The sequence below is a fragment of the Giraffa tippelskirchi genome, chromosome X (assembly GCF_054371585.1).
Source record: "Giraffa tippelskirchi isolate mGirTip1 chromosome X, T2T-mGirTip1v1.2.pri, whole genome shotgun sequence".
Lineage (NCBI taxonomy): Eukaryota > Metazoa > Chordata > Mammalia > Artiodactyla > Giraffidae > Giraffa > Giraffa tippelskirchi.
This window is the reverse complement of record NC_137289.1, coordinates 31,251,740-31,272,678: the sequence shown is the minus strand read 5'-3', so window position 1 is coordinate 31,272,678 and position 20,939 is coordinate 31,251,740. Positions and strand designations below refer to the sequence as shown.

The following is a 20,939-nucleotide window of genomic DNA, read 5'->3' as shown; positions in this document are numbered from 1 at the left end:
CTTCTTGGAGGAAATGAAAAGGGTGGTCCTCTCACGAGGCCCTTGGGTCTGAGGCCAGCCTCACCTTGAGCTGAGCCCCTGTCTTTGGACGTTATCTCAATGGCCACACTCAGCACAGGGCCTCTAAGTGTAGAAATGAGGCTCTGCCATGTGCCTCTTGAGATACTAGTGCTCTGTGTAGATGCCTTTCCATCAACAGATACTTGTGAATATCTGCCATGTTCCCAATCCAGTGGGCCACTTCAAAACAATACAAAATCTCTTCTTCCTCCTCATGAGTTCAAGAACATGTTGGGGAGATTAAAAAACATGAAATAGGGACTTCCCTGGTGGTCCAGAGGTTAAGACTCTGGGCTTCTACTGCAGGGTGCATGGGTTGTTTTTTTTTTTCAGTTGGCTCTGCGTGGCATACACGATCTTTGTTCCCTGACCAGGGATCAACCCAGGAGAGGGTCCTGCTTGAGGAGTTGTGGGACTGGACGGCTGGATATGCATGTGTGGGGCCACATAATGAGCTTCTCAGAAGCCAGACAGGATTTCATCTGAACTCTGCTCATTAGCTTCTTTTGTTTGCAAGGGATAGAGACTCTTTAAAAATGACCTGAATTAAGAGGTGGGGACATTGTTAAAGAATTACAAAGGAGAGAGAGACTTTTAGGAGACTGAAAGATCTGGAAGCAGAGTGCAGTGGGACCTCATGGGAACTGTAGTTGGATCCACGGCAGCTTCAGTGACCTCAGCAGCAGGATCTGGGACTTTTCATTCGAGTGTTGTACTAGGAATATCACTCAGCCCTAATCCCCCCTCACTCCTGACTGCCTGCTTTCCCCCATCTGCTCAGTTCATCCTTTCTAAAGCTCCCAGTTCTATCACACTCCTCACCTCGGCTTCCTTACAGTTTTCATTTGTGTAGCTAGCCCACCAAGACTCCAGCTTTCTACTTCTCCCCTTAAAGTTCTGACTTGTCCTCATGCCTTCTTTATTTATCTATTTAGTTTAATTGGAGAATAATTAATTTATAATATTGTGATAGTTTTTGCCATACATCAACATAGATTGGCCATAGGTATATATGTACCCCCCCCCAATCCTGAACACACCCTCCCAGCTCCCTCCCCACCCTGTCCTTCTAGGTTGTCACAGAGCACTGGCTTTGGGTGCCCTGCTTCTTGCATCGAACTCACACTAGTCCTCTATTTTGCGTATGGTAATATACATGTTTCAATGCTATTCTCTCAAATCATCCCACCCTCTCCTTTTCCCATTGAGTCCAAAAGTCTGTTCTCATGCCTTCTTTCCACACATCCTTTCAGCCTCACCTTCTGTTTCTCTCTCCTCTCCCTCCCCCTTTTCTCTTCTCCTTTCCTGCCCCCTCCTTTCTCTCTCTCCTGTTTCTTTCTCTTCCCCACACCTCCCTCTCTCCTTCTCCCTCTAGTATTTTTAGGCCAAATGATTTTTATTTTTTTTTTAAATATCCAAAGATTTTCCTCTCATACAATTGCATAATCCTTTGAAAAGGAATGTGGAGAAAATTTGGGTCTTCTCAGGTGGCACTAGTGGTAAACAACCCGCCTGCCAATGCAGGACACATAAGAGACGCAGGTTTGATCCCTGGACTGGGAAGATATCCTAGAGGAGGGTATGGCAACCCATTCCAGTATTCTTGCATGGAGAATCCCATGGACTGAGGACCCTACAGTTCATAGGGTTGCAAAGAGTCTGACACAACTGAAGAGACTGAAGCAATGGCATGGCCCATGGAGAAAAGTTAGAGGTCAACATTGTTAGGGTCACATGCTACTGCAAAAATTCTTATTAGGCCAAATTTCTTAGAGAATCTGATCATTCTAGTGCATGTGTTTGTACCAGGCTCTGTCTCAGGTCACTGGCCAGAGTATGGATTGGCAACCCTTGGACAAGGGACCTGTCCTTGGTCCTTTTGGCTCAGGCTTGGGGAGAGGAGGTGATGTCAGAGAAACCATATGAGATTGGTTGAGCAGAGGACATGGCAACCCACTCCAGTATTCTTGCCTGGAAAATTCCATGGACAGAGGAGCCTGGTGGGCTATGGTCCATGGGGTCACAAAGGGTCAGACATGACTGAGCACATGGCACAAGCGGGAGGTGATGGATCCTGATTCAGGCAGTTAGAATGGTGAGGAAAGAATGACTATAAATGATATTTCAAAGAAGAAAAATGGTGAGAATCAGTATCTCACTGACTACAGGGTAGGTAGAGAGACAGAAATTAATGATCAGATCTGGGTGACTAGGAGAATGATAAGGCAAGGAATAAGGGAGCTGTGTCAAGGAGTTAGTTTAGGGGAGGACGGAGAGTTCTATTTTTGCCGTGTTGAGTATGAGTCAACTCTGTTGGCCAACTCTGTTGTGTCCTGTGCTCGGTGACTTCCTTTCCTCCCTAGCTTGGACACCCAGTTAGGCAGAGTTCTAAGTGACTCAGGTGACTTAAGCCAGGGGCTAGAGGGTGTGTGGAGAGCTTCTCAGAAAAGGTCTACTTGACTCATTTTCTCCTTCACCCTTAAGTAGCTAATTGGTCCCATGGAGCAATGGTTTTTCCCAGGAGGGCAGATGTGAGGAGGCCTTTTCAATCCTGTGTGAAACCTGATTCTCTTTTGGTTGCTGGTTTCTAAGCCTTCCAAAGAGAGAAAGTGAGTAAAGATGTAAAGAAATGAGGTGAAGAAATGGAGAAAGCCTTGAGCAAGTTGGAAATCATCTACATATTCATGGCTGTTCCATACCCACTTCGAGAAAAGCAGTTTAGAAGAACATGGCAAATAGAGTGCATACAAGCATGTGATGGAGACCCAGGTAGAATGGGCTGAAGTTACTTACGAGGGGTACCTGGTGGCTCAGATGTTGGGAGAAAATGCTGAATAGTTAGGTCTTGGGAAGGACAGGAACTAGGGCAGCCTCGGTGTTGGCCTTTGGGGAAGGAAACTAGAAGCTGAAAAGCTGTCAGGATTCTTGTGCCTTCTTGTCTCTCCTTTCTCTCTGTGTTAGCTCCATTCTTAAGTTCTTTCCATCCTGAAAGCAGGATTCCCTCTGTGGCAGAGGACATGGCAGTGTTAGCTCTCAGCTCACATGCTCACAGCTCATGGACCAGAGAGGAACAGATGCTGCCTTGCTAGCTCCAGTCCAGCAAGACTTGGGGAGGAGCTCTGATGGATTTGTCTTGAGTTTGTGCTTAATCCCAGACTAATCCCCATGGCCAGGAGTATGCGACCTATCCATGGCCAGTTTTGGAGCAAGCCAAGTTCAGTTCTCAGCCAGTTACTATGGCCGAGGATACTGAACCATGTGAAAAGAGTGGCAGCTACAATTTGGGTCACGTGCCTAGAGCTAGATGGGAGGAGGAGTAGTTCACCAAAGGAAGGGAGGAGAGAGGCAGCACAGACAGGGCCCCTGGGGCATCTTTGTGAACTCAGTCATCACCCCAAATTGTGTTTTCCTATTTCAGTTTATGTTTTTCCATTTACTAAGCTGATGATGATGGAACAAAGCTATAAGGTAAGATAGCTCACACAGAAAGAGAAGGTATTAAGGAAGTAATGTCTATCTCTTTAGTATTGTCCTTTGCCTTCCCTTCCCATTGGCAGTCCCACCCCACCAAGCCCATGCTATGCTCCAGGTATACTGAAATTATTTCAGTTCCTTAAAACCACTGTGTCCTTTCTGCCATTCTGTCAGCTTTATTTCATCTTTTGGGATTCATTTTGGGTGACATTTTCTTTGGGAAAGCTTGACTATCTATGCATGCATGCTAAATTGCTTCGGTTGGGTCGGACTGTTTGTGACCCTGTGGACTGTAGCCTGCCAGGCTCCTCTGTACATGGGATTCTTCAGGCAAGAATACTGGAGTGGGTTGCCATGCCCTACTTCAGGGGATCTTCCCAACCCAGGGACCGAACCTGTCTTTCCTATGTCTCCAGCATTGGCAGGCAGGTTCTTTACCACTAGCGCCACCTGAGTATCTATCCCCGCCTTCAAGTCTGAGTTTGGTGCACCTTGTATGTGACCCTGTTGCACCCTGCACTGCTTTCTGTATTTTGTCATTGCTCTGTTACTTTTCTGTCTCTCCCACTAGAATGGAAGCTCCACATGGGTGAGGCATCGTCTTTCTCAATCACTACCTCTACTGCCTAGAGATGCATCAGATGTGCTGTTGATGCTCAGTGAACATTTACTGAATAAAATAAGGAATGAATGACTCCAGTTTTCAGGCTCAAGTGGCAGGGCTGAGTACCCTGAAAAGATTCCAGAACAGTACAGAAGTAACTAAGAAAGAGAGTGGCCTTTCTGAAGATGTCTCTTCTGAAATAAAGAAGGGAAAAGAAGGAAAAAAGAAAGTCTTTAGGTAAATAAAGTTTATTACAGCATTTCAATAAAGGCAAAGGCACTTGCTTGGTGGGCTTCTCTGGTGGCTCAGTGGTAAAGAATCTGCCTGCAATGCAGGAGATGGAGGTTCGATCCCTGGGTCAGGAAGATCCTCTGGAGAAGGGCATGGCAACCCACTCCAGTATCCTTGCCTGGAGAATCCCATGAACAGAGGAGCCTGGTAGGCTACATATAGTCCACGGAGTCGCAGAGTCTGACATGACTTAGCGGCTAAACAATACTGTGTCCAACTCTTTGCAACCCACTGCACTGTTGCCCACCTCTGTCTATGGAATTCTCCAGGCAAGAATACTGGAGTAGGTAGCTATTTTCTCCTCCAGGGGAGCTTTACGACCCATGGATTGAACCTAAGTCTCCTGCATTGCAGGCAGATTGTTTACTGTCTGAGCCACCAGGGAAGCCCTTCTAATTCTTTTAGTTTTTGCTTTTGCTAAGTAATGATTTGCTTATAATTAAAAGTAAGGTTTAAACTAAATATTTTTATTTTCTTGCTAAATTAATGAGTTAATAATACATTTTCCCAATAGAACAATTGTATCTCTATTAGAAAGTGAACCTGCGGGTGAATTGTGTTACAAACCTTCTTTAGCTTTCCACACCTGAAGAAAGCTCACGTGTTGGGTCTAAGTTGGATAGGCACCAGTTTTTATTTGGTGGTGGTTGACTGAGGTGTCCAAGACGACAATATCTTGAGGTGGGAGCCACAGACCATCTACATCAGGATGGGGAGAAGCCAATTTCTGTGCTGATATGAATGCCATGGAGACACTGACTCTGAGGCTTTGGGGATGGGACCCAGAGATCTGCATGCATCAAGTCCTTAAGAGGAGTCTGAGGCAGGCTCAAGTTTGAGCCACTGGACTAGAAGGAGCGAGGGCAACCATTATACCCTTTGACCAAATGAAGAGCAGAATGATCAGATAAGAGAACTCTGATTGTTGTAGTTCCCGTGGATCTGTTGGGATGACCAGAGCCTGCTATGAATGTTGGTGGACTGACAAATGTTTGCTTGCAAGGTACTGCCAGTACCAGTGTGCCTGCAGGCTTGGCTGTCTCGGTGGTCTCGGTCACCCCCTCATGGTGTTTGCTCAGGTCTATTGGGTTGGCCAAAAAGTACATTCAGGCTTTTCTGTAAGATGTTATAGAAAAACCTGATTGAACTTTTTGGCCAACCCAATACATGAGAAAGATATGGCACTAGAGTGCTGGGTAGAAGTGAGATTACCTATCCAAGTGTGCTTAGTCTCTCAGTCATGTCTGACTCTGTGACCCAATGGACTGTAGCCCGCCAGGCTCCTCTGTGCATGTGGATTCTCCAGGCAAGGTTCGATGCATGAGACAAATGCTCAGGGCTGGGGCAATGGGATGACCCAGAGGGATGGGATGAGGAGGGAGGTGGGAGGGGGGTCCAGGAAGGGGAACACATGTAAACCCATGGCTGATTCATGTCAATGTATGGCAAAAACTACTACAATATTGTAAAGTAATTAGCCCCCAACTAAAATAAATTAATTTATTTAAAAGAAAAAAAAAAAAAGAATACAGGAGTGAGTTGCCATGCCCTCCTCCAGGGAATCTTCCCAACCCAGGAATCAAGGGTAGTGTGTAAATGTGCAAAAGAATTTGAAAAGAAAAGGTTAATTCTGCACCTCCTCTAAAATGGCCAGGGGAACACTCTCCTCCTCTGATTATTTGGCTGCCATTAAGCAGACTGTAGAAAGTTACACAACGTGTGTATTCAGGGCTTGTTTCCAGAAAAGCTCCATGACTCGGCCCATTCCACGCTGAGGGGAAACATTAGGTCATTCATTCTAGAAGGTGCCTTTTGCCAAGAAGCCTTTTAGTTCCTTCCTGATTCTTGAATTTCCATTTGTGTGTTAAATTTTTAACTGAAACATTTCAGCTTTAATGTCGAGTCTAGTACAGTTGTAGCTGGCATTTTAAATTGAGTTAGAGAAAGATCATGTAGCACTTTGTGAAGCTCTCTAATGAGGCATTCTGGGTATTTCCTACCATCTCTCAGGTTTAAGGACAAGCATTCAGTAGAAATAGTTGGACATTCTAATAAATAGTGATTTTAAAAGTAGCCTGGTACTGTGGATCTCTGTGAAGCAGTTTCTCAAACGATGATATGTAAGGCAGTGGCCCACACCCTTTTTGGCACCAGGGACCAGTTTCGTGGAAGACAGTTTTTCTACAGACTGGGGCAGTGGTGGGGGTATGTGTGGGATGGAATGGAGATGGTTTGGGGATGATTCATCTGCATTACATTTACTGTGCACTTTATTTATATTTTGTGGCAATCTCAGGATATTCTGCCTTGACTTTAGGGTTAGGATTCTCACTCCGATGAGAATCTAATGCCTCCGCTGATCTGACGGGAGGTGGAGCTCAAGCGGTAATTCAGGTGATGGGGAGTGACTGTAAATACCCATAAAGCTTCGCTAACTTGCCTGCTGCTCACCTCCTGCTGTGCGCCCCGGTTCCTAAGCTGGGGACTCCTGATTTAGGGTTGAGGACCCCCGATGTAAGGTGCTCAACAAAATGGAAACAGTGGTTCTGCTACCAAGACTGTTGGAGAAGTTCCCGATGCTGCATACTAGAAAGCCTTTTTAGAGATTCATGATTCATGTAAAACTCTGATTAAGTCCTGCCATAAAGTCATCTGTTTAACTTTGTGTAGTCTTTTTCCTGAAATTTATTCAGTCTGCTTCAGTTGACCAGCTTCTTCAAATAGAAACAAAATGTGTCAGAGGATCAACCAACCCAGACAGGTTTATTGAGCTCAATGTTTCACACCAGCCATACAGATCAGGAGGCAGTGGCTGACCTGGGCAGCTCCCCCTCGTATAAGGTTTATGAGCCTGGTCACTATAACTACAGATTCTTCCTTAGCCACTGGGACCAGCTTGAATAATATCACATTACACTTAGCTACAGCCTTGATTGCAAAAGCAACCATGTACTAAATAATACCTAACTTTGGTAGAACCTAAAAAAACATTGTTATTACATATTGTCATATTATGTAATAATGTCACTTCCCTGGTGGTCCACTGGCTAAGACTCTGTGCTCCCAGTGTAGGGGGCCCAAGTTCGATCCCTGGTTGGGGAACTAGATCCTGCATGCCATAACTGGGAGTTCACATGCCACAACTAAAGATCCTGCATGCTGCAACTAAGACCTGGTATAGCCAAATAAATAAATATTTAAAAAATCCTATCAACATTTATTTGAGGAAGATATTATCATTCCATTTTAGAGCCCTAAAGAGCTTAAGTATCTGCCCAAGGATGATACATATAAGGGATGGGATTTCCCTCCATAACGTGGGTGAGCCTCAAACAACCAGTTGAAAATTTAAGAGCAAAAACTGAGGTTTCTTAGAGAGGAGAAAATTCTGTCTTGAGACTATAAGATAGAAATTCTGCCTGAGTTTTTTCACCCTATCAATTTTGGACTTGCCAGCCTCCACACATGAGCCAATTCCTTAAAATAAATCTTTTAATATATGTATACATATATACATATATGTGTATATAAATATATATCTCCCGTTGGTTCTGTTTCTTTGGAGAACCCTTACTGATACAGTATCTAAATTTGAGCTGCTGTCATGAAGTCAATTTGTATCAGCAGCTTTATGTCTGAGGCCTATAGGCTTTCACTACTCTAAGGAAGAGTCTGGTGATGAAAGTTTCCTTATGACAGAAGTTTTGTTTGGAAAGGCCTACATTCCCCTTAAATGGGATTTTCCCAGGGACCCATATTAAAGAACACTTCACTTACACATTCTTAACTGGGAAAGAAAAAACAATGGTTTATCAGATAGAGTTTTCCTACCCCAAATCAGGAGACAATGTCCCAGAATTCCCAGAGGGTTATCTAATATTTCTGTGGAGACTGACAAGGCAACTTGCTTTACCTGCATTATATGTACACTGCTTTTTACTGTATTTCATACTGCTTTCACAGACATTACCTTGAATCTTTGACATAGGTGTGGCAGAGGCTGCTATTTGTGTTAAAATACCACTTTCCCCTTTCTTCCCTAATAAAACTCCTCAATATTTTGTTGAGTCAGTTGCTGCCCTGTTCAGTTCAGTTCAGTCGCTCAGTCATGTCCAACTCTAAGTGACCCCATGGACTGCGGCACGCCAGGCTTCCCTGTTCATCACCAACTCCCAGAGCTTACTCAAACTCATGTCCATAGAGTCAGTGATGCCATCCAACCATCTCATTCTCTGTGGTCCCCTTCTCCCCCTACCTTCAATCTTTCCCAGCCTCTAGGTCTTTTCAAATGAGTCAGTTCTTTGAATAAGGTGGCCAAAGTATTAGAGTTTCAGCTTCAGCATCAGTGCTTCCAATGAATATTCAGGACTAATTTCCTTTAGAATGGACTGGTTGGATCTCCTTGCAGTCCAAGAGACTCTCAGGAGTCTTCTCCAATACCACAGTTCAAAAGCACCAATTCTTCGGAGCTCAGCTTTCTTTATAGTCCATCTATTACATACATACAAGACTACTAGAAAAACCATAGCTTTGACTAGATGGACCTTTGTCGACAGAGTCATGTCTCTGCTTTTTTAATATGCTGTCTAGGTTGGTCATAGCTTTTCTTCCAAGGAGCAAGTGTCTTTTAATTTCATGGCTGAAGTCACCATCTGCAGTGATTGTGGAGCCCCCCAAAATAAAGTCTCTCACTGTTTCCATTGTTTCCCCATCTATTTGCCATGAAGTGATGGGACCAGATGCCATGATCTTAGTTCTCTGAATGTTGAGCAGGGTCACAATATACAGCCTTGACGTACTCCTATCCCGATTTGGAACCAGTCTGCTGTTCCATGTCCAGTTCTAACTGTTGCTTCCTGACCTGCATACAGATTTCTCAGGAGGCAGGTCAGGTGGCCTGGTATTCCCATCTCTTTCAGAATTTTTCACAGTGCGATCCACACAGTCAAAGGCTTTGGCATAGTCAATAAAGCAGAAATAGATGTTTTTCTGGAACTCTCTTGCTTTTGCGATAATCCAGCAGATGTTGGCAATTTGATCTCTGGTTCCTTTGCCTTTTCTAAAACCAGCTTAAACATCTGGAAGTTCATGGTTCACGTACTGTTGAAGCCTGGCTTGGAGAATTTTGAGCATTACTTTGCTAGTGTGTGAGATGAGTGCAATTGTGCAGTAGTTTGAGCATTCTTTGGCTTTACCTTTCTTTGGGATTGGAATGAAAACTGACCTTTTCTGGTCCTGAGGCCACTGCTGAGTTTTCCAAATTTGCTGGCATACTGAATGCAGCACTTTCACAACATCATCTTTTAAGATTTGAAATAGCTCAACTGGAATTCCATCACCTCCACTAGCTTTGTTTGCAGTGATGCTTCCTAAAGCCCACTTGATGTCACATTCCAGGGTGTCAGGTTCTAGGTGACTAGGTGACACCATCGTGATTATCTGGGTCGTGAAGATGTTTTTTGATTAGTTCTTCTGTGTATTGTTGCTACCTCTTCTTAATATTTTCTGCTTCTGTTAGGTCCATACCATTTCTGTCCTTTATTGTACCCATCTTTGCATGAAAATTTCCCTTGGTACCTCTAATTTCCTTGAAGAGATCTCTAGTCTTTCCCATTCTACTGTTTAGTTCTATTTCTTTGCATTGATCACTGAGGAAGGCTTTATTATCTCTCCTTGCTATTCTTTGGAACTCTGCATTCAAATGGGTATATCTTTCCTTTTCTCCTCTGTCTTTCGCTTCTCTTCTTTTCACAGCTACTTGTAAGGCCTCCTCAGACAACCATTTTGCCTTTTTGCATTTCTTTTTCTTGGGGATGGTCTTGATCCCTGCCTCCTGTGCGTCACAGACCTCCATTCATAGTTCTTCAGGCACTCTGTCTATCAGATCTAATCCCTTGAATCTATTTGTCACTTCTACTGTATAATTGTAAGGGATTTGATTTAGGTCATACCTGAATGATCTAGTGGTTTTTCCCCACTTTCTTCATTTTAAGCCTGAATTTGTCAATAAATAGTCCATGACCTGAGCCACAGTCATCTCCTGGTCTTGTATTTACTGACTGTATAGAGCTTCTCCATCTTTGGCTGCAAAGAATATAATCAATCTGATTTTGGTATTGACCATCTGGTGATGTCCGTGTGTAGAGCCTTCTCTTGTGTTGTTGAAAGAGTGTGTTTTCTATGACCACTGTGTTCTCTTGGGAAAACTCTGTTAGCCTTTGCCCTGCTTCATTCTGTACTCCAAGGCCAAATTTGCCTGTTACTCCAGGTACTTCTTGACTTCCTACTTTTGCATTCCAGTCCCCTATAATGAAAAGGACATCTTTTTTTGGGTGTGCGTTCTAAAAGGTCTTGTAGATCTTCATAGAATCGTTCAACTTCAGCTTCTTCAGCATTATTGGTCGGGGCATAGGCTTGGATTACTGTGATATTGAATGGTTTGCCTTGGAGATGAGCTGAGATCATCATTCTGTCGCTTTTGAGATTGTATCCAAGTACTGCATTTAGGACTCTTTTGTTGACTATGAGGGCTACTCCATTTCTTCTAAGGGATTCTTGCCCACAGTAGTAGATGTAATGATCATCTGAGTTAAATGCACCCATTCCAGTCCATTTTAGTTCGCTGAATTCTAAAATGTCAATGTTCACTCTTGCCATCTCCTGTTTGACCACTTCCAATTCATGGACCTACCATTGCAGGTTCCTATGCAATATTGCTCCTTAGAGCATTGGACTTTACTTCCGTTACCAGTCACATCCACAACTGGGTGTTTGTTTTGCTTTGGCTCCGTCTCTTCATTCTTTCTGGAGTTATTTCTCCGCTGATCTCCAGTAGCACATTAGGCACCTACTGACCTGAGGAGTTTATCTTTCAGTATCCTATCTTTTTGCCTTTTCATACTGTTCATGGGGTTCTCAAGGCAAGAATACTGAAGTGGTTTGCCATTCTTTTCTCCAATGGGCCACATTTTGTCAGAACTCTCCACCATGACCCATCTGTCTTGGGTGGCCCTACATGGCATGGCTGATAGTTTCATTGAGGTAGACAAGGCTGTGGTCCATGTGATCAGATTGGTTAGTTTTCTGTGATTGTGGTTTTCATTTTTTCTGCCCTCTGATGCAGAAGGATAAGAGGCTTATGGAGGCTTCCTGATGGGAGAGACTGACTGAGGGGGAAACTGGGTCTTGTTCTGATGGGTGGGGCCATGCTCAGTAAATCTTTAATCCAATTTTCTGTTGATGGACGAAGCTGTCTTCCCTCTCTGTTATTTGACCTGAGTCCAAACTATGGTGGAGGTAATGCAGATAATGATGACCCCCTGCAAAAGGAGGCTACCCTATTAAAAGACTACTAGTCCTCCTTTGACATAGGTGAGGCCTAGCTTGTTTTAGAAGTGTATGGAGCACTGTGGTTAGGCACAGATTCTGGTATCAGGCTATGTAGGTTTTAGATCTCCACGTCATCTCTTCAGCCAGTCAGTTCAGTCACTCAGTCGTGTCTGACTCTTTGTGACCCCAAGGACTGTAGCACATGAGGCTTCCCTGTCCATCACCAACTCCCGGAGCTTGCTCAAACTCATGTCCATCGAGTCAGTGATGCTGTCCAATCATCTCATCCTCTGTCATCCCCTTCTCCTGCTGCCTTCAATCTTTCCCAGCATGAGGGTCTTTTCCAGTGAGTCAGTTCTTCGCATCAGGTGGCCAAAGTATTAGAGTTTCAGCTTCAGCATCAATCCTTCCAATAGTCAGAACTGATTTCCTTTAGGATTGACTGGTTTGATCTCCTTGCAGTCCAAGGGACTCTCACGAGTCTTCTCCAATACCACAGTTCAAACGCATCAATTTTTCAGCCCTCAGCTTTCTTTATGGTCCAGCTCTCATATCCATACATGACTACATGCCTCATCTCTTACTAACTGCTAATTTACTCCTCTGTGCTTCAGTTTCTGCATCTGTAAAATGATATGATCATAGTACCTACTGTATTGGGTTTCTATGATGAATAAATGATTTTATATTTGTAAAGCTTTTAGAGCAGTGCCTAGCACAATAGTAAACACTCTAGAAATGCTAGCTATTATTTATTTTGTTATTTTGGCCAACAAGATGTAAGTGGAAGTGTTGTGTGAGGTATCTAGGAAGTGGTGCTCCTTCCTGCTTCCTTGAAGTTGGACTGTGGTTGGAGCTTGAACAGCCATCATAGAACAGGAAGCATGAAGCTAAGTATCATGGACTAGCTAGATCAAGCCTGGGGCCCTAATGGCTGTGGAGGTACTGCAACAGTCCTGTACTGCCTTGCTCCATACTTCTCTTCGTGACAGCAAAGCTTCTACTTGTTTAAGATAATGTTGTTGTTATTTTTTGTTGTTATAAGCAGCAAAACTTAACACTGATTCTGTAAGTGCGACAGGAGGTACTAACCTCTTTTTACTGTTGAGAGATTATATCTCAGCTGTAACCCAGTAAAATTCACCAGTAAGAGTCCGAATGTTGGACTGAGGGGAAAGCAGTGGTTAAATAACCCTTATATAGTCCAGTTTGTGACCTGGTTTGAGGGAAATTTGCTAGGATTGCCTTTGGGGAGAGATATCCCTGTTTATCCCAGTCCTGTCCTCACCTTTTTCCTCTGTCCCAAGCAGAGCTGCTGGGTCGTTAGCTGCCTTTTCCTTCTGTGCAGAGTCAACAAGAAGACTGGAACCACATTGATAACTGTATTTAAGAGGTGGTTAGCGCCCTTTATTTTTCAAGATAGTTATTTTCTAGATGTATCAAGGCATCATTTCTCTTTCCCTCTTTCTTTCTGGAATCTTTCTTTCTAATTTACTGCTACACAGTGACTCCAATTGACCCTGTCAGGTCCAGCCCCCAAATCCATGTCCTTCAGATAACCCCCTCTGATTATTCTAGCTCTTTTAAAATAGGTTATTATGTGGTTCTAGCAGGAAGACCCCCATTCTTGCTGCTCCCTGGTGGAAGGAAACATGAGTCTTCATTACCTGGAAAGGTTTGGAAGCAATGTCCATGAAGCAATGAAGAAAGAAGGGGGTCTCTCTTAATGCAGTCAAATGAACTGAATGAAACATGCTGATAAATGGAGCAATGTAGCACAGACGTCCTTCCATTTTACCTACCCCTTTTATTCCAATTTATTTGAATCCCTACACTTCATATGTATATTATCCAGATGTCAACTCTAGATTTGGGTTAATGAAGTATTATATTGCCATGTTAACTGAGAACAATTTGGCTTTCCACTTCTTATTGCCTAGAGTGTCCTTTCACAGATCCAAAATATCTTTTGTGTTTAGTAGTCCATCTTTCCCGGAGTCCCTTACTTTAGCAGCTCAAAAGAACTGGCAGAGGCTATGAAATATATTTTTCTTCTTCATTCCCACCAGCCTCTGTGAGTAGAAGGGAACATACTGTTACTAGTATGAAATATGCCTCCTCCTTTAGAATGCAGAAAGAGAAAGATTAATTTTAGGTTTAAAAAGATAACTAAAATCAGTGTTATACTAAGAACACTTGCTATTCATTGGTTACTATGGGAAACAATATGTGAAATCCTTTATGTATATTAATTTGTTTCATCATCTCAACACCACGGGTAGATATTATTAATGTACCTACTTTGCTGATGAGGAGGGAAGCTCAGGAAGGTTAAGTAGCTTGTCCAGAGTCACACAGCTAGTATTTGAATTCAGGGCAGTCTGACTCCAAATTCCATGGTTTCAACCGTATGCTGTACTGCTTCTCTTGTCAGTCAGCGTGTGTGTGTTCAGTGGCTCAGCTATGTCTGACTCTTCGTGACCCCATGGACTGTAGCCCACCAGTCTCCTCTGTCCATGGGATTCTCCAGACAAGAATACTGGAGTGGGTACCTATTCCCTTCTCCAGGGGATCTTCCCGACCCAGGGATTGAACCCACATCTCCTGCATCTCCTGCAGTGGTAGGCAGATTCTTTACCACTGAGCCACCTGGGAAGTACTCCTTTTGTCAGTACTCCTTACTTAATCTGTATGATTTAATGAATTGTTTGGAAGTATGATATAATGGAAATAATGGCTCTGGCATCAGACCTGAATTTGAATCTGAACTTGTTCTCCTGCTAGTGCTTTGACCTTGTGCACACCTGTATCATTTAAGTGAATGGGTGAATGAATGAATGAATAAACAACATATCTTTCAGCAGTGTGGTGAGGATAAGATCTAAATATGCCCAGCACATAGCAGATACTAGATGAAAGTTTTCTCCATCTGTTATTTCCTCTTTCACGTGGTTACCTTGTGTTTTGACAATGATCCTATATATACCTTCATGACAGGGGCCATGTCTTTTGTGTCTTGTAAACTCACTATCATATACAGTGCTGGGCACACTATAGGAAGTCAATTAATACTTTTTGTATTAGCACTTTTTATATTTATATAATATCTTTAAAATTGAGTTATAATTTACATACAATATTGTGTTAGTTTCAGGTATACGACATAGTGATTCTCTATTTTTACATGTTGTGAAATGATCACCACAATAAGAACAGTTACCATCTGTCAGCATACAAAGCTGTTACAGTATTATTGACTACATTCCCTGTGTGTACATTACATCCCTGTGACTTATTTATTTTATAGCTGGAAGTTCGTCCTCTTAATCCTCTTCGTCTATTTTGTTTTCTTCTCCCCTCTGGCAAACACCAGTTTGTTCTCTATATTTGAGTCTGTTTCTATTTTGTTTTGTTCATTCATTTGTTTTGTTTTTTAGTTTTTACATATACATGAAATCACATAGTATTCGTTTTCCCTCTGTCTGACTTATTTCACTTCATATAATACCATCCAGGCCATCCATATTACCATAATGGCAAGATTTCATTGTTTTTTTCTTTTACCTTTCTGATAGTTATTACTGTATTGAAATGCAACTAATTTCTGTATATTAATCTTGTATCCTGCCACTTTACTGAATTCATTTATTAGTTCCAATTTTTTTTTGGTGGAGTCTTTAGGGTTTTCTATATACTTTATCATTTCATCTGCAAATAGTGACATATTACTTCTTTGTTTCCAATTTGGATGTCTTACATTTGTTTTTCTTGACTAGTTGCTGTGACTAGGACTTCTAATAATATATTGAATAAAGTTGGTGAGAGTGGGCATCCTTGTCTTATAATATGTTTTAAAAAGAAGTCTCTTGTATTAAAATTTGATACCTATAAACTATTTTAAGGGGTTTTTCTCCATTTTTGAAGCAAATAATTAACTGGAAATTGCTGTTTTGATCCCCTTTGTAGTGTATGAAAATAGTATAAGCTTGTTTATAAATGCTTTAGCAATTTTTTTCTAACTTATAACATGGGAGATGGGTAATCATTGTCAAAAGCATCTCAGTTTAGCTTACAATTTTCATGTCCTCTTCCAAAATGAGAATTAATTTTTTATTTGAGAATAACTTTGGAAATCCTTGGATGTCCATTTTATTTATGGACATCTTTAGGGCATTAAAAAATTAGTTCACTCAGATGATTCGTCAACTTAAAAAAATTAGCCAATCTATTTGAGTGAATTGTCTTTTTCACTTATTTGACAGAGTTTTTTTTTTTTTTTTTTTTTTTTTTTTTATAAATTTATTTATTTTACTTGGGGGCTAATTACTTTACAATATTGTAATAGTTTTTGCCATACATTGACAAGAATCAGCCATGGGTTTACATGTGTTCCCCTTCCCGAACCCCCCACCCACCTCCCTCCCCCTCCCATCCCTCTGGATCATCCCCCTGCCCCGGCCCCGAGCCCTTGTCACATGCATCGAACATGGAATGGTGCTCTGTTTCACATATGACAATACACATTGACAGAGTTTTTAATCAAAATTACTGAGGGGGTATGTCTTTATTTTATTTTTTAATATTTATTTTTATTCATTTATTTGGCTATACCAGGTCTTAGTTGTGGCATGTGGGATCTAGTTCCCTGACTAGGGATCAAATCTGGGCCCCCTGCATTAGGAGTGTGGACTCTTAGCCACTGGGCCAACAGGAAAGTCCCCACATCTTGATATTTTAGCATCTTGTGTTTAAACCAGTAATATGAGACCTTTAAAGAGAGAATAAGAGACATGGAGGATAGATTTAAGGAAACCAGAAACAATATGAAGAGACAGTCTACAAAATGGGAGAAAACATTTGAAAGTGATGTGACCAAGGGATTAATCTCTAAAATATACAAATAGCTCATACAGCTCAAAGTAAAACAAACAAACAAACAAACAAATAACTCAATCAAAAAAATGAGCAGAAGACCTAAATAGACATCTCTCCAAAGAAGACATACAAATGGCTAAAAGGCACATAAAAAGATGCTCAACATGGCTAATTATTGTTCATTGTTGTTTAGTTGCTTACTCATGTCTGACTCTTTGTGACCCCAATGACTGCCGCACGCCAGGCTTCCCTGTCCATCACCAACTCCTGGAGCTTGCTCAAACTCATGTCCATTGAGTCGGTGATGCCATCCAACAATCTCATCCTTTTCTCCTCCTGCCTTCAATCTTTCCCAGCATCAGGGCCTTTTCTAATCAGTCAGCTCTTCACATCAGGTGGCCAAAGTACTGGAGCTTCAGCTTCAGCATCAGTTCTTCCAATGAATATTCAGGATTGATTTCTTTTAGGATTGACTGGTTTGATTTCCTTGCAGTCCAAGGGACTCTCAAGAGTCTTCTCCAACACCACAGTTCAAAAGCGTCAATTCTTTGGCACTCAGCGTTCTTCACCGTCCAACTCTCACATCCATACATGACTACTGGAAAAACCATAGCTTTGACTATATGGAACTTTGTTAGAAAAGTAATGTCTCTGCTTTTTAATATGCTGCCTAGGTTGGTTATAGCGTTTCTTTCAAGGAGCAAGTGTCTTTTCATTTTATGGCTGCAATCACCATCTGCAGTGATTTGGAGCCCAAGAAAATAAAGCCTGTCATTGTTTCCCTTATTTCCCCATTTGCCGTGAAGTGATGGGGCTGGATGCCATGATCTTAGTTTTTTGAATGTTGAATTTAAGACAGTTTTTTCACTCTCCTCTTTGATCTTCATTAAGAGACTCTTTAGTTCCTCTTTGCTTTCTGCCATAAGGGTGGTGTCATTTGCATATCTAAGGTTATTGATATTTCTCATAGCAATCTTGATTCCAGCTTGTGCTTCATCCAGCCTGGCATTTCGTATCATGTACTCTGCATAGATGTTAAATAAGCAGGGTGACAATATACAGCCTTGACATAGTCCTTTCCCAATTTTGAACCAGTCTGTTGTTCCATGTCTGGTTCTAACTGTTTCTTCTTGACCTGCATACAGGTTTCTCAGGAGGCAGGTAACATGGTCTGGTATTTATTAGAGAAATGCAAATCAAAACCATACTGAGGTACAACCTCACACTGGTCAGAATGGCCATCATCAGAATGTCTACAAATAACCAATTCTGGAAAGGGTGTGGAGAAAAGGGAACCCTTCTATACTGATGGGAATGTAAATTCGTACAAACACTATGGAGAATAGTATGGAGGTTCCTTAAAAAACTAAAAATAGAGCTATGATATCATCTTGCAATCCCACTCCTGGGCATGTACCAGGAGAAAAACTTAATTTGTAATGATACATGAACCCCAGTGTTCATTGCAACACTACTTATACTATCTAAGACATGGAAGCAACCTGAATGTCCATTGACAGGTGAATGGACAAAGATGTGTACATATATGCAATGGATTATTACTCAGCCATAAAAAAATGAAATAATGCCATTTACAGCAACATGGATGGCCCTAGAGATGATCATACTAAATAAGTCAGAGAAAGATGAATATATGATATCATTAATATGTGTAATCTAAAAAAAAAATGGTACAAATGAACATATTTACAAAACAGAAACAGACTCACAGACTTAGAGAACAAACTTATGGTTACCAAAGGGGAAAGGGGAGTAGTTGTTCATTGTTCAGTTGCTAAGGTTTGTCTGACTCTTTGTGACTCCATGGACTGTAGCATACCAGGCTCCTCTGTCCTCTCCTATCTTCTGGAGTTTGCTCAAACTCATTATTCAGTGATGCTATTTAACCATCTCACCCTCTGCTGCTCCTTTCTCCTTTTGCCTTCAATCTTTCCCAGCATCAGAGTCATTTCCAATGAGTCTGCTCTTTGCATCAGATGACCAAAGTATTGGAGTTTCAGCTTCAGCATCAGTCCTTCCAATTCAGGGTTGATTACCTTTAGGATTGACTGGTTTGATCTTGCTGACCAGGGGACTCTCAAGAGTCTTCTCTAGCACTGCAATTTGAAGCATCAGTTCTTTGGTGCTCAGCCTTGTTTATTGTCCAACTCTCACATCCTCACACGACTACTGGAAAAACCATAGCTTTGACTATCCAGACCTTTGTTGGCAAAGTGATTTCTCTGATTTTTAATTCGCTGTTTAAGTTTGTCATAGCTTTCCTGCCAAGAGCAAGAGTCTTTTAAATTTCATGGCTGCAGTCATGGTCCAAAGTTACTTTGGAGCCCAAGAAAATAAAATCTGTCACTGCTTCCATTTTTTCCTCTTTTATTTGCCATGAAGTGATGGGACCAGATGCCATGATCTTAGTTTTTATGATGTTGAGTTCCAAGCTAGCTTTTTCACTCTCAAGAGGCTCTTTAGTTCCTCTTCATTTTCTGCCATTAAAGTGGTATCATCTGTATATCTGAGGCTGTTGATATTTCTCCCAACAATCTTAATTCTAGCTTGTGATTCATCCAGTCCAGCATTTTGCATGATGTACTCTGCATAGATGTTAAATAAATAAGTAGGGTGACAATATACAGCCTTGACATATTCCTTTCCCAATTTTAAACCAGTCTGTTGTTCCATGTTTGGTTCTAACTGTTGCTTCTTGACCCATATGCAGGTTTCTCAAGAGACAGGTAAGATGGTCTGGTATTCTCGTCTCTTTTAGAATTTTCCAGTTTCTTGTGATCCACACAAAGGCTTTAGCATAGTCAATGAAGCAGGAGTAGATGTTTTTTTCTGGAACTCCCTTGCTTTCTGCATGATCCAACAAATGTTGTCAATTTGATCTCTGGTTCCTCTGCCTCTTTGAAACCCAGCTTGTACATCTGGATTGCTGAAGCCTAGTGAAGGGTTTTGAGCATAACCTTGCTTGCATGTGAAATGAGTGCAATTGTATGGTAGTTTGAACATTCTTTTGAATTGCCCTTCTTTGGGATTGGAATGAAAACTGACCTTTTCCAGTCCTGTGGCCACTGCTGAGTTTTTCAAATTTGCTGATATATTGAGTGCAGCACTTTAACAGCATCATCTTTTAGGATTTTTAAATAGCTCAGCTGGAATTCCATCACTTCCACTACCTTTGTTCATAGTAATGCTTTCTGGGCTTCCATGGTGGCTCAGTGGCAAAGAGTCTGCCTGCCAATGCAAGAGATGTGGGTCCAATCCCTGGGTTGGAAAGATCCCTTGGAGGAGGAAATGGCAATCCACTCCAGTATTCTTGCTGGGAAAACCCCATGGACAGAGGAGCCTGGTGGGCTACAGTCCGTGGAGTCACAGAGAGCTGGACACGACTAGGTGACTGAGCGCACATGCATGCAATGCTTCCTGAGGCCACTTAACTTCACACTCTAGGATGTCTGGTTCTAGGTGAGTGACCACACCATCGTGGTTATCCAGGTCATTAAGACCTTTCTTGTATAGTTCTTCTGTGTATTCTTGTCACCTCTTCTTAATCTCTTCTGCTTCTGTTAGGAAATGAGGCAGGAGGGATAAATTAGGAGGGTGGGATTAACATATGTTGTGTGTTACTTGCTCAGTTGTGTCCGACTCTTTGTGATCCCACGGACTATAGCCCGCCAGGCTCCTCTTGTCCATGGGATTTCCCAGGCAAGAATACTGGAGTGTGTTGCCATTTCCTTCTCCAGTGGATTAACATTTACACACTGCTATATATAAAACAGATAACCAACAGGTACCTACTATATAATACAGGAAACTATACTCAGTATTTTGTAATAACCTATAAGGGAGAAGAATCTGAATATATATATATATATATATATGTTATTACACAATACTGAGTATAGTATTATATATATATACTGGAGATATATATATATATTATATATATATTCAGTAATTCAGCATATATATATATATATATATATATATGCTGAATTACTTTGCTGTACATCTGAAACGAACACAATATTGTAAATCAACTATACTTCAATAAATTTTTTAATTAACTAATTTAAATAAATAAAAATTAAAGGTCCGAATGATATCTAAAATCAATTCCGAAAGGAAAAACTAGAGAGAATGGAAGGAGAGGCAATTTTTAAAGAGAATGATTGAGAGTTTTCCAGATTTGTTGAATGACATGAGTCTTTAGATTCAGGAGGCATGAATCTTAAGTAGAATGAACAAAAAATTATCTACTTTCTAGATATCTAGAATGTCTGACAGTTAC

General features: G+C 41.6%; 1 long non-coding RNA gene across 1 annotated transcript in view; it reads right to left on the bottom strand.

Moving 5' to 3' along the window:
* The window catches only part of LOC145536197 (uncharacterized), a 79,531-nt gene that overhangs the window by 28,812 nt on the left and 29,780 nt on the right, over positions 1-20,939 (bottom strand). The window contains exon 2 of the long non-coding RNA XR_014075697.1: positions 18,106-18,310. This is a non-coding gene — a long non-coding RNA (uncharacterized LOC145536197). The remainder of the gene's footprint in view (positions 1-18,105; positions 18,311-20,939) is intronic.